The 9,428-nt window shown below is 47.4% G+C and overlaps 1 long non-coding RNA gene across 1 annotated transcript; it reads left to right on the top strand.

Annotated features, from left to right (window-relative positions):
• Nucleotides 1-1,770: 1,770 nt before the first annotated feature.
• On the top strand, nucleotides 1,771-2,381 carry LOC122237058. Its single transcript, XR_006215261.1, has 2 exons — nucleotides 1,771-1,991; nucleotides 2,082-2,381. It is a non-coding gene; the product is annotated as an uncharacterized LOC122237058 (long non-coding RNA).
• Nucleotides 2,382-9,428: the final 7,047 nt, after the last annotated feature.

Genomic DNA, 9,428 nt, shown 5'->3' with positions numbered 1-9,428 from the left:
GCAGGATTTTCGTCCACCTTGTTCACTGTATGCCCAGTACCTAGAGCAGTGGGCGCCACATGGCAGGCACTCAATACGTATTTTTTTGAATCAGGACCTACAGATGGCCAAGTGCATTGCGTCGATTACAGCCCCAAGCCAACCCTGCAGGTGAATGTTGGTCTCTGAGGGAACACAAGTGTCCTTTTCACGGAGAGGTAGCGTCACTCTCTGCCTTCAGAGGAGTGCTGCTCTCCCAGAGGGTGTTTTATCGGCCACTGTGTTAGTCTGTTAGTGGGAAGAGCCACTCTGCCTGGTTACAAGTCTCAGAATATCAGAATAAGTGGCATTTTCTTCTGTTTCTTAAGTCCAAATTGGGAAAGAAAAAAATTTTAAAAGCCAGATCCAGCTCTCCTCCTTTTCTTACTTTCTCCCGGTTCGACTTGCTTTGGTCAAGAAGTCATTCCTGGGGGCGCCTGGGAAACTCAGTCGGTTAAACATCCAACTTCAGCTCAGGTCATGATCTTGCAGTCCGTGAGTTCAAGCCGGATATTGGGCTCTGTGCTGACAGTTCAGAGCCTGGATCCTGCTTCTGATTCTCTCTCCCTCTCTCTCTGCCACTCCCCTGTTCACACACACACACTCTCTCTCTCTCAAAAGTAAATAAACATTAAAAAAAAAGAAGAAGAAGAAGTCAGTCTTGGCCTGAAGCTCGATCTCCTTGGAAAATGGCTGGTACCCCACTTTCTTGTTTTCACTGGGAAAGGTGACTGAAGAAGTCATGGTTCTCAGTTGAATAACAGAAATCCAAACTGGCTAATTTAAGTAGAAAAGATATTTATTGAAGAATGTTAGGTAGTTCACAGACTCTCTCAGAGGGCTAAAGAAACAAGCCTAGAAACAGCTAGAATAACACCCTAAATCACACCACAAAAGTGGTCCCAGGGAGACACCATTTTTGCCACTCCTGTGTTCAGACACTCCAGCTCACCCCCCCTCAACATCCCCAAGCTAGGGCCACGGACACTGCCCTGGGAATCTCGTCCACACCACCTAGGAAATGGGCCAATCAGCTGCCACTCTCACTTAAATGGCTTCACACAGCACCTGCTCCTTACATAATCAACTTCAGAGTCTTTGGGGAGGGTGTCCCACTAAATAAACCAGGCTCATATGCTGGCCTGGCAGCAAGGGAGGCTGGGAAAGCAAGTATCTGATCTTCTCCTGTGGCAAGAAGATGGGGTGTGCACTCCACAAAGGATGAAATGATCAAAAAGGTATGACATATGTCTACCTCATTGATATACTTGGTTCTCTTGGCCAAATGCCCTCTCGCTGCACCTCACTGCAACATTAATATCTAAGAGTGAAATCTTATAGTCAGTCCCCTTTTCACATGAGAAGATGGACTTAGGTTAACAGACTTGTCCAAGGTCACACAACTCAATAAATATTATTAAACATTTTAATAAATAAAGATTATTCAAACTCCCATGCCACACTGACTCCACTGGACTTCACTGTCTTTGTCCATTGGTTGCCTCTGCTTTCCTAGTCTTTGTTATCTATATCCTCATGTATATTTCCTTTTGGTCTCATCTCCCCTGTTACATGGTAAATTCCGTTCTTCTCCCCTCAACCCACTGAATTAAGCTAGGAGGGACCCCAGAGATCTGCCTCAGATGCAGCTGGTTACCCCTGCAACAGCCATTCACCTGTCTTCCCTCGCTAACAGATCGTGGGCTTTGTCCAAGAGACAATGGGCTGGGCTTTGGGAATGAATGGCGATTGGTCTAAGGATAAGCATGTGACCCAGTTCTGGCCAATGGGATGTAAGGAGTAATCGGTCATGGAGCTTCTGGGGCTCCCGCGTCATAGAGAGGTGTGGGAAAGAATAGTGCCTTTCTGCTCCCTTTCTTCTAGCTTGAAACTGAGTCCTGGGAGGACAGGACGGCTGCCACACTAACCACCCCATTGGGAATGCTGGAGTAAGACCATTGAACCTCCGCAAGGTGTGTGTGCACATGTTTCTAGTGCTGCAGTGGGCTGCCTGTACCTTTGGCTCTCAGTTAACCTGGTCCTTCTCTCCACCTATCCATGAGTTCCAGCAGCAATTCGTCCCGGCCCCCACCTCACCAGCCTGCCGTGTGCATCTCCTTTGGGCTTCCATCACTCCAGATTCCCTGACTGCCTTATCACCCCCCTGCCTCAAGATACCATCCCTGCGCTCACCTGCTTCGTTCGACTCCTCTGGTGCCCGGCCTCATACTCCACCTTTGGCTGTCCTGAATACTCTCCTCTCAAGGAAACTTGACTTCAAAGTGGACAAAGTTCCCCTCACACCTAGAGGGAGGCGGTGGGATGCACCACACTGTAGCTGCAATAAATGCCACTGAGTTGTATGCTTTAGAATAGCTCATTGAATATATGCAAATTTCACTTTAAAAAGTGCCTTTACTCTAAACCTGTTTTGCTCACTCCATTCTTTACTGTTAAACCTGACCCTCCCTTCAAAGAATGCACCATTTCTCCAAATACACCTTATCTCTTGCTTCATTTGCCACCTCTCCCTACTCAATAGAAGTCCTCAATATCGGGGCGCCTGGGTGGCTCAGCCAGTTAAGCGGCTGACTTGGCTCAGGTCATGATCTCTCACTCCGTGAGTTCGAGCCCCACATGGGGCTCTGTGCTGACAGCGCAGAGCCTGGAGCCGCTTCAGATTCTGTGTGTCCTTCTCCCTCTGCCCCCTCTGCCTCTCATGCTCTGTCTCTCTCAAAAATAAATAAACATTAAAAAAAAAAAAAGTCCTCAATATCAAGTCCATGAAAGGACTGTGAACTCCCTAAAAGTATTTGCAAAACTTTCAACACTGTATGTGCCATTACAAATATTTTAAAGGGGACTGTGATCTCCAAAAATATTAATGTAAAACACATGTAAAAAGGGGGGGGGAATTGATGTATATTTGTATATATATGCATAGAGTATATCTAGAGTAGTAGTTCACAAGCTTCAGCGTGACCAGAATCACCAAGAGGGCTTATTAAAAACACAGATTTCTGGACCTCCCCTCACAACTTTCTGAAACTTTGGGGTGGGGTCTGAGAATTTACATTTCTAACAAGTTCCCCAGTGATTATTTTGCTACTGGTCCAGGGACTAAGGCTGTTGTGAGCTCCATAAAAATTGTTAATATAATTGCCTCCAGGGAGGGGGAACGTTGTTGGCTGAGGGCACAGATGGAAGGAATTTTCACTGTGTGCCCGTCTGTATCTTTTGAATTACTATGTGAGTGTATTACCTGCTCAGAAACAAACTTGAGATTAAAAACAAAAAAAAGAAAGAAAAAAAAGAAATGAGAACATCACTAACCTCTTTAAATAACAAGAGACTCTTCTAGAAGGTCATCACCCTCTCCCTCTTTCTCCCTTTGCTTCTCATTCATATGCTGTGCATCCACTCAATGTTACTTTATTCAAATAACCCCTGCTGCTGGGTACCAGAGCACATTTCCACCTTCCAAGAGGAATCCTACTTGCGTTCAAATAGCTGAAAAGCACACTGACAAATTCAGTTGTCTGTCTAAGAAAATAAAACAATAATGAAATACTGTTTTCCACCAATGAAATGAAAAGTTATTAAATATCCGAAATATGTTGGCAAGCATTGGGGAACACAGACTTTTTGCACTCCTGGTAGGAGCAAAAATTGGATCATCTCTAGAAGGCAATCTGGCCTTTAAAAATGTGCACAGCCTTTGACCTAATTAATTCCACTTATAGAAATAAATCCTAAGGAAGCAGCGAGAGATGCATAAAAGCATTTATAATTAAGGATGTTCATCTCGGCATGAAAGACCAGAAAAAACCTCAATGTTGAACAGTCAGTGTTTATGAAATATACTGTGCCACATTTATCATGGAATCCAATATAACAATAAAAAATCATATTATAAAAAGATGCCTAGTGACATGGAAATGTGTTCGTGTCGTATTATCAGGTGACAGAATATAAATCCAGTGACAAAACAGCACTGCAATATGTTTGGAAAATTATGAATACACAAAGTATTTAATAGCGGTTATCTCTGAGTACAATGATTATAGGTGGATTTTTATTTTCATTGTGCTCATCAATATTTTCAAACTTTCCACACGGACTGTATATTGCTTTTATTAAAAAAAAAAAAATGGGGGAGGGGTCTTAAGTTGACATTAATTATACTTCCTAGTATGAGAACCATCATAACCGGTCAGATACGAGGCCTCCGAAGGAGAGTCCTCGGGAAATTCGGTCAACTGCCCGTCCTGAGACACCGCTCCCTTGGGCTGCGCAAGAGCTTTTCACTCCAGTTTCCATTTCTGCTGCTGCTGGTTATCAGGGCAGCACCCAAGGGAGGCACCACAGTGGTGCCCAGCCCATGGCCAAGGCCTCAGCAGAGCCTGCAGTATATGAGTCCACCCAAACCAGTGGCTGAGGGCAAAACATGGGTGCGGGTTCTAAGACAGGACAGTGTGTCCCGACATGCATCCTGGAATGCTGGGTGGTTTGTGGTTAACCACACGCCCTGAAGAGCCGGCAGGCTTGAGGCCAAGTGAGAATGGAGTGTGGGAGTGAGTCATGGGAGTGAGAAAAAAAGAAGTGTAGTAATTAAGACGGAGACTTAAGTCGAAACAGTGTAGGAGTCGATACAGGTGGGGATACAGACTGACTTAGGCTAACTTTGAAGAACCAGTTTTTCCACCAGGGAACTGGATTTTTATAGGTTTTGTAGCCTCCCCCCACCATGCTTACACAGAGCCATTGTTTAAAACAACACCAAAAAGGAGCCCCTGGGTGGCTCAGTCGGTTAAGCATTCGGCTCAGGTCATGATCTCTCAGCCTGTGAGTTCGAGCCCCGCGTCAGGCTCTGTGTCGATTGTTCAGTGCCTGGAGCCTGTTTCAGATTGTGTCTCCCTCTGTCTGCCCCTCCCCTGCTCACGCTCTGTCTCTCTCTGTCTCAAAAATAAACATTAAAAAAACTTTAAGACAACACCAACAAAATTGTGATTCTGAGAAAATGCCCAATCTGAAGAACTTACATATGATTCAGGCCTCAAGGGGACTTCTTAATATTTGCAGAGCCCCTAACGTTTTTCTTCACAGCCATTGTCCAAGGTAGACTGGCCGTGGCACGGGCCCTAGACTTTAAAAAAAGAAAACAGCTGAGGAATTAAAGTCAAGTTTCTACAACTCGGCCATGTTGAAAAGTGACACCACAAGATCTCTCGTGTTGGTTAGTTTACGCCTCAGGTAGTTTCCAGTTCCAACCTCTGTGAGCTTCCATGTGCTGATTTTTTTTTTTTTTTTTTTTTTTTTTTTTGCAAAGATTAAAGCTGTGATTCAGTAGAAGGAGCACAGGACTTGGAAGAACTACTACCCACCCAACTCTGCAACCGTCCAAACACCATGCAAGTTTGAGTACTAGCCCCGCACTTGAGAGAGTCGATTAACCTGTTTGAGCAGTGGTTTCCTTGTACGTCAAGTATGTACATTTCCTCCAACAGAAATTTATTGAGCACCTACTCTACCTCAGACGCTGTGCTAGACACTGGGGACCCGGCCGTGAGCCAGTTCCCACCGCCATAGGGATTAAATTGTTTTATGGCCACAGTCTGTCTCTCCACTCGGCAAGCTAAAAATGCTTTTTACGTTTTTGGATTAGTGACATAATTAAAAGAAGGCTATTTTGTGACTTGTAAAAAGTTATATAAAATTCCAGTTTCAGTGCCCACCGATCAAATTTCATTAGAACAGGATCCCATTCATGAGCTGATGTAGTGTCTGCCGCTGCCTCCATGCCCCAGGGGCAGAGTTGAGCAGTAGTAACGGAGACTATATAACCCACAAATCTGCAAATATTTACTATCTGGCTCTTGACAGAAAAAAAAAAAAAATGTGCTTGGGGCGCCTGGGTGGCTCAGTCGGTTGAGCGTCCAACATCGGCTCGGGTCACGATCTCACAGTCCGCGAGTTCGAGCCCTGCGTTGGGCTCTGTGCTGACAGCCAGAGCCTGGAGCCTGCCTCAGATTCTGTGTCTCCCTCTCTCTCTCTGCCCCTCCCAAGCTCGCACTCTGTCTCCCTCTGTCTCTCCCTCAAAAATAAACATGAAACAAAATTTAAAAAAATTTTTATAAATGTGCTTACCCTTGGACCAAGGTAACTATAGACTCAGAAAACCTCTATGAAATTAAAAGAGGCGAGGAATTTGTTTAAAAGGTGGATATTGAAATGCTCCATTGCTTTACCTGGACTTTTGTAGCATCAGCTCCCAAAGCTTAGTGTTCCCAGGGCTCACTGGGCTGTGGGTCCCTACCCAGCCAAAGAAGCAGGTGGCTCGGGAACTTCAGTGGCTCCTGCCTCCACCTACACGATGCAGGCCCTCTAGCCCCTCCCAAGTCCCCCTGGCATTCCAGAGTCTTGGAGGGAGACTCCTGGGTTCTCAGACTGCCCTCTGGGAATACGTGGGTATTCTTGCGTGGGGCGCTGTTTCCATGACACCAAAGGAGCAGGGACCTTCATGGAGCTCCCCTTTCTGCTATCCTCACACACAAGAGAGATGCTTTGCTGTACCGGAGCATCAGGACAATGCCCCTCCTCCATTCAGTATCCCTGCAAGTTAACTTGAAAACCAAAGCACACAGCTACGGCTTCCACCTCCCTGAGATCCTGAGAAAATGGCCCCTTCAGCCCCTGCCTGCTGCCGGTCCCCCTGGCCTGGGAGAGGAGGCCAGAGTTCGGCACTGCCCTGCATCTGTGCAAATCTCTCCTCCTTCCCCTCCCCCAGGGTTGACTTTCCCCTCCCCTTCCCTCATGCAAACCACCTGGTGCCCGTATCGACTGCTGAAGGGGTGTGCTTTGGTTTTATAATCGGCTGAATAATCTCTATGGTATGCAGATGGCGTTTCCTAATCCACCTCCCAGTCAGCCACCCACCCCCTGGTCTTTCTCCTGCCACACCTCTGTCACAGTCGGGAAGTCAGCCCCCCCGCCTCCTCGGACAGGCCCCAGGCAGGTCTGTTAACGCATCAGCGCCATGCCAGTATCTAGGCTGGGTATGCCAGTGGTGCCAACACGGCAGGAGCCTCTGGTTCCCTGTTGGGGCACGCTGGCCTCCCTAACCATCAGGTGGGGGCCCTGACCTCCTGCCTGGCTGTAGTCTGCCCCTGCGGCATGGGATGACCCCTGTCCCTGAATTCCCGCCCACTTGGGCTCTGCCAGCGACATCCTGCTGTGAAGGCTCCGGTGTCCCCGGGTCTGTGAACCTCCTTTGGCAAAGGCCCTGCTCCACCCATCAGGACTCACGCACCATTTCTCAACCTTGCCTGAGCTCCTCGGGCCCACTGCATCTTGCATGCATGACTGGGTCCGCCCCCTTAACTGTCCCCTGCCCTCCCGTGCTTCGACTTCCCATCCCCAATTCTTAAGGAGCATCTTCAGCTCCCTTCTTTATCCAGAAATTCACCAGCTTGTGTAAGATAGGGGTTCTGGCATGGAACAACCCTTCTGTTCCATTAGTTAATTCCAGCCTTTTCCAGGCTGGCTTCCTTCCCTCACCTGAAGGACCTGTGCCATCAATGTCCCAGCATGGCTCAGGGCCCAAACCCATTTAACTATGGTGGCAGCCGGGGTCATGGCTTGCTTCCAAGCTCTAGCAGAGCAGAACAAAAGGTGGGGAGACAGGTGGAAAAGGCAACTATCAACACACATCACACCGTCTCTGGGTGGGCTCAGAAACTGGGGTGGGCCCAGCTTAATGGGAAAAGGCAGCCAGCGACTCAGGAGACGAGGGGAGAGGAAGGGAGACAGAGCAGACCCGCGCCCCTCAGCAGGGGCTCTTGGAGGAAAGGCACCATCTACATTTGTTTCTGTACCTTTAAGGAGGCAAGAAAGCAGAGACAAAGGGACAGAGAAGAGTGTGCACACAGGACTCTCAAGCGATTCACCAAATCCCCCTGGCTTCCCTGCCCTATTTCCAAGTGTGTGGATAGATCCAGTTTCTCTGTTGTTCCTCAGTACCTCCTAATCCAGGATATGATTATATGAAGCAGATTAAAGGTGTCTTTGACCAATGTAGGGCCCGCTGGACCTCTGGAACTAGTTTTGCGAGTCCGCGTTCATTTTAATTCCATTAGCAAACTTGGACTTGCTCGTGCTGACTACTGATTCTTGATGACAAAGTGAAAACGGATGCAAAGTTTCACAGCGAGTTTGTAACCTGTAAGGGGACTCTTTGTCCCTCCAGCAAGGCCCTTAAAAAGCAAGCTCTCAGAGGCTAGTGAGCAGAGAATGCTTCAGGAAAATTCTTTCATCGGGTGGGAAGTTGGATGGGGGACTTCCAGGGTCCCTTCTAACTCAAAGTTTCTATGTCTCTAAGGTTACTGGATGCCAACGTGCGGGGCCAGAAAGACCATCTAACAAAAGCGGTTTAAAAGAGACTTGACAACGGTGTTTTACCCAGAGCAAAGTGTGCCCAAACATTTCAAACCAGAGCTGTCGACAAAGAATGTGTTTGCAAACCAGACAGAATTTAAAATAAACTTCAGCCGGCAAATGATAAACCTTCCCTAAAAAGGTAATCAGATAGTGAGTGAACGAACTTTGGAAGTGGTGTTAGAAAAGATTTCTACACCATCCAACATGCTCTCACACTTTCACCTCCCAATGGATCTGTGCCCTTGTTTGGGGGGCAGGGGGTCAAAAAATTGGAAAAGTTAGGATTGTTGAGTCCTACTCAGCGAGCAGCTGTGGGAAAGCGGCAAGCAATGGAATATGCCGTGACAGCTTGGAAAAGAAAAGCCAAACAGGCTAAATCCTGAGGATTGTGGTGCGGGAAGAAAGGCATAGAAGGCGGGCAAGGGGAGGTCCCAGGGCCGTGTGAGCAGGCGTGGCAGGACACGTCAGTCCAGCGGCTGGTACCCAGGGCAGGTGGGCAGGGAGTCGCTTACCCTTCTCTTCTCTCACTACGCCATGCTAGATCTTCAAGGCACCATATTTGGAAAAGTCCTCCTTCCTCTGAGGCTCATACCATTCGCCCACACTAACTTCAACCTTTTTGGCCTGGGGAGGGGAGGAAAATTTGGCTTTGACTAAATATATTTTTTTAATATTTTCACTGTGAAATAGATGGTCCTTACAAAAAAAGTGTGCCTGACATATATGTACAGTTCAAAGAATAAAAATAAAGCCGGGCACCCACACAATACCACCCAACTCAAGGAATTCGAATACGGCCGATACCTTGATGCCCTTTGTGTACTCGCCCCTTCCCAATTGGCTCTCCACCCCCACCCTCTTCCGGGCAAGCCACCAACCCCACACATGTGTTGTTCACTCCCTTGCTTTTCTTCCCAGTTTTAATCGATTTATAATGGATCCCTAACCACTATATTACTATATTACCACTATAC

This window comes from Panthera tigris, chromosome A3, assembly GCF_018350195.1.
Source record: "Panthera tigris isolate Pti1 chromosome A3, P.tigris_Pti1_mat1.1, whole genome shotgun sequence".
In the NCBI taxonomy this organism is placed as follows: Eukaryota; Metazoa; Chordata; class Mammalia; order Carnivora; family Felidae; genus Panthera; species Panthera tigris.
Note: the sequence above shows the minus strand (reverse complement) of the source record. Positions and strands in the feature narration are given on the sequence as shown.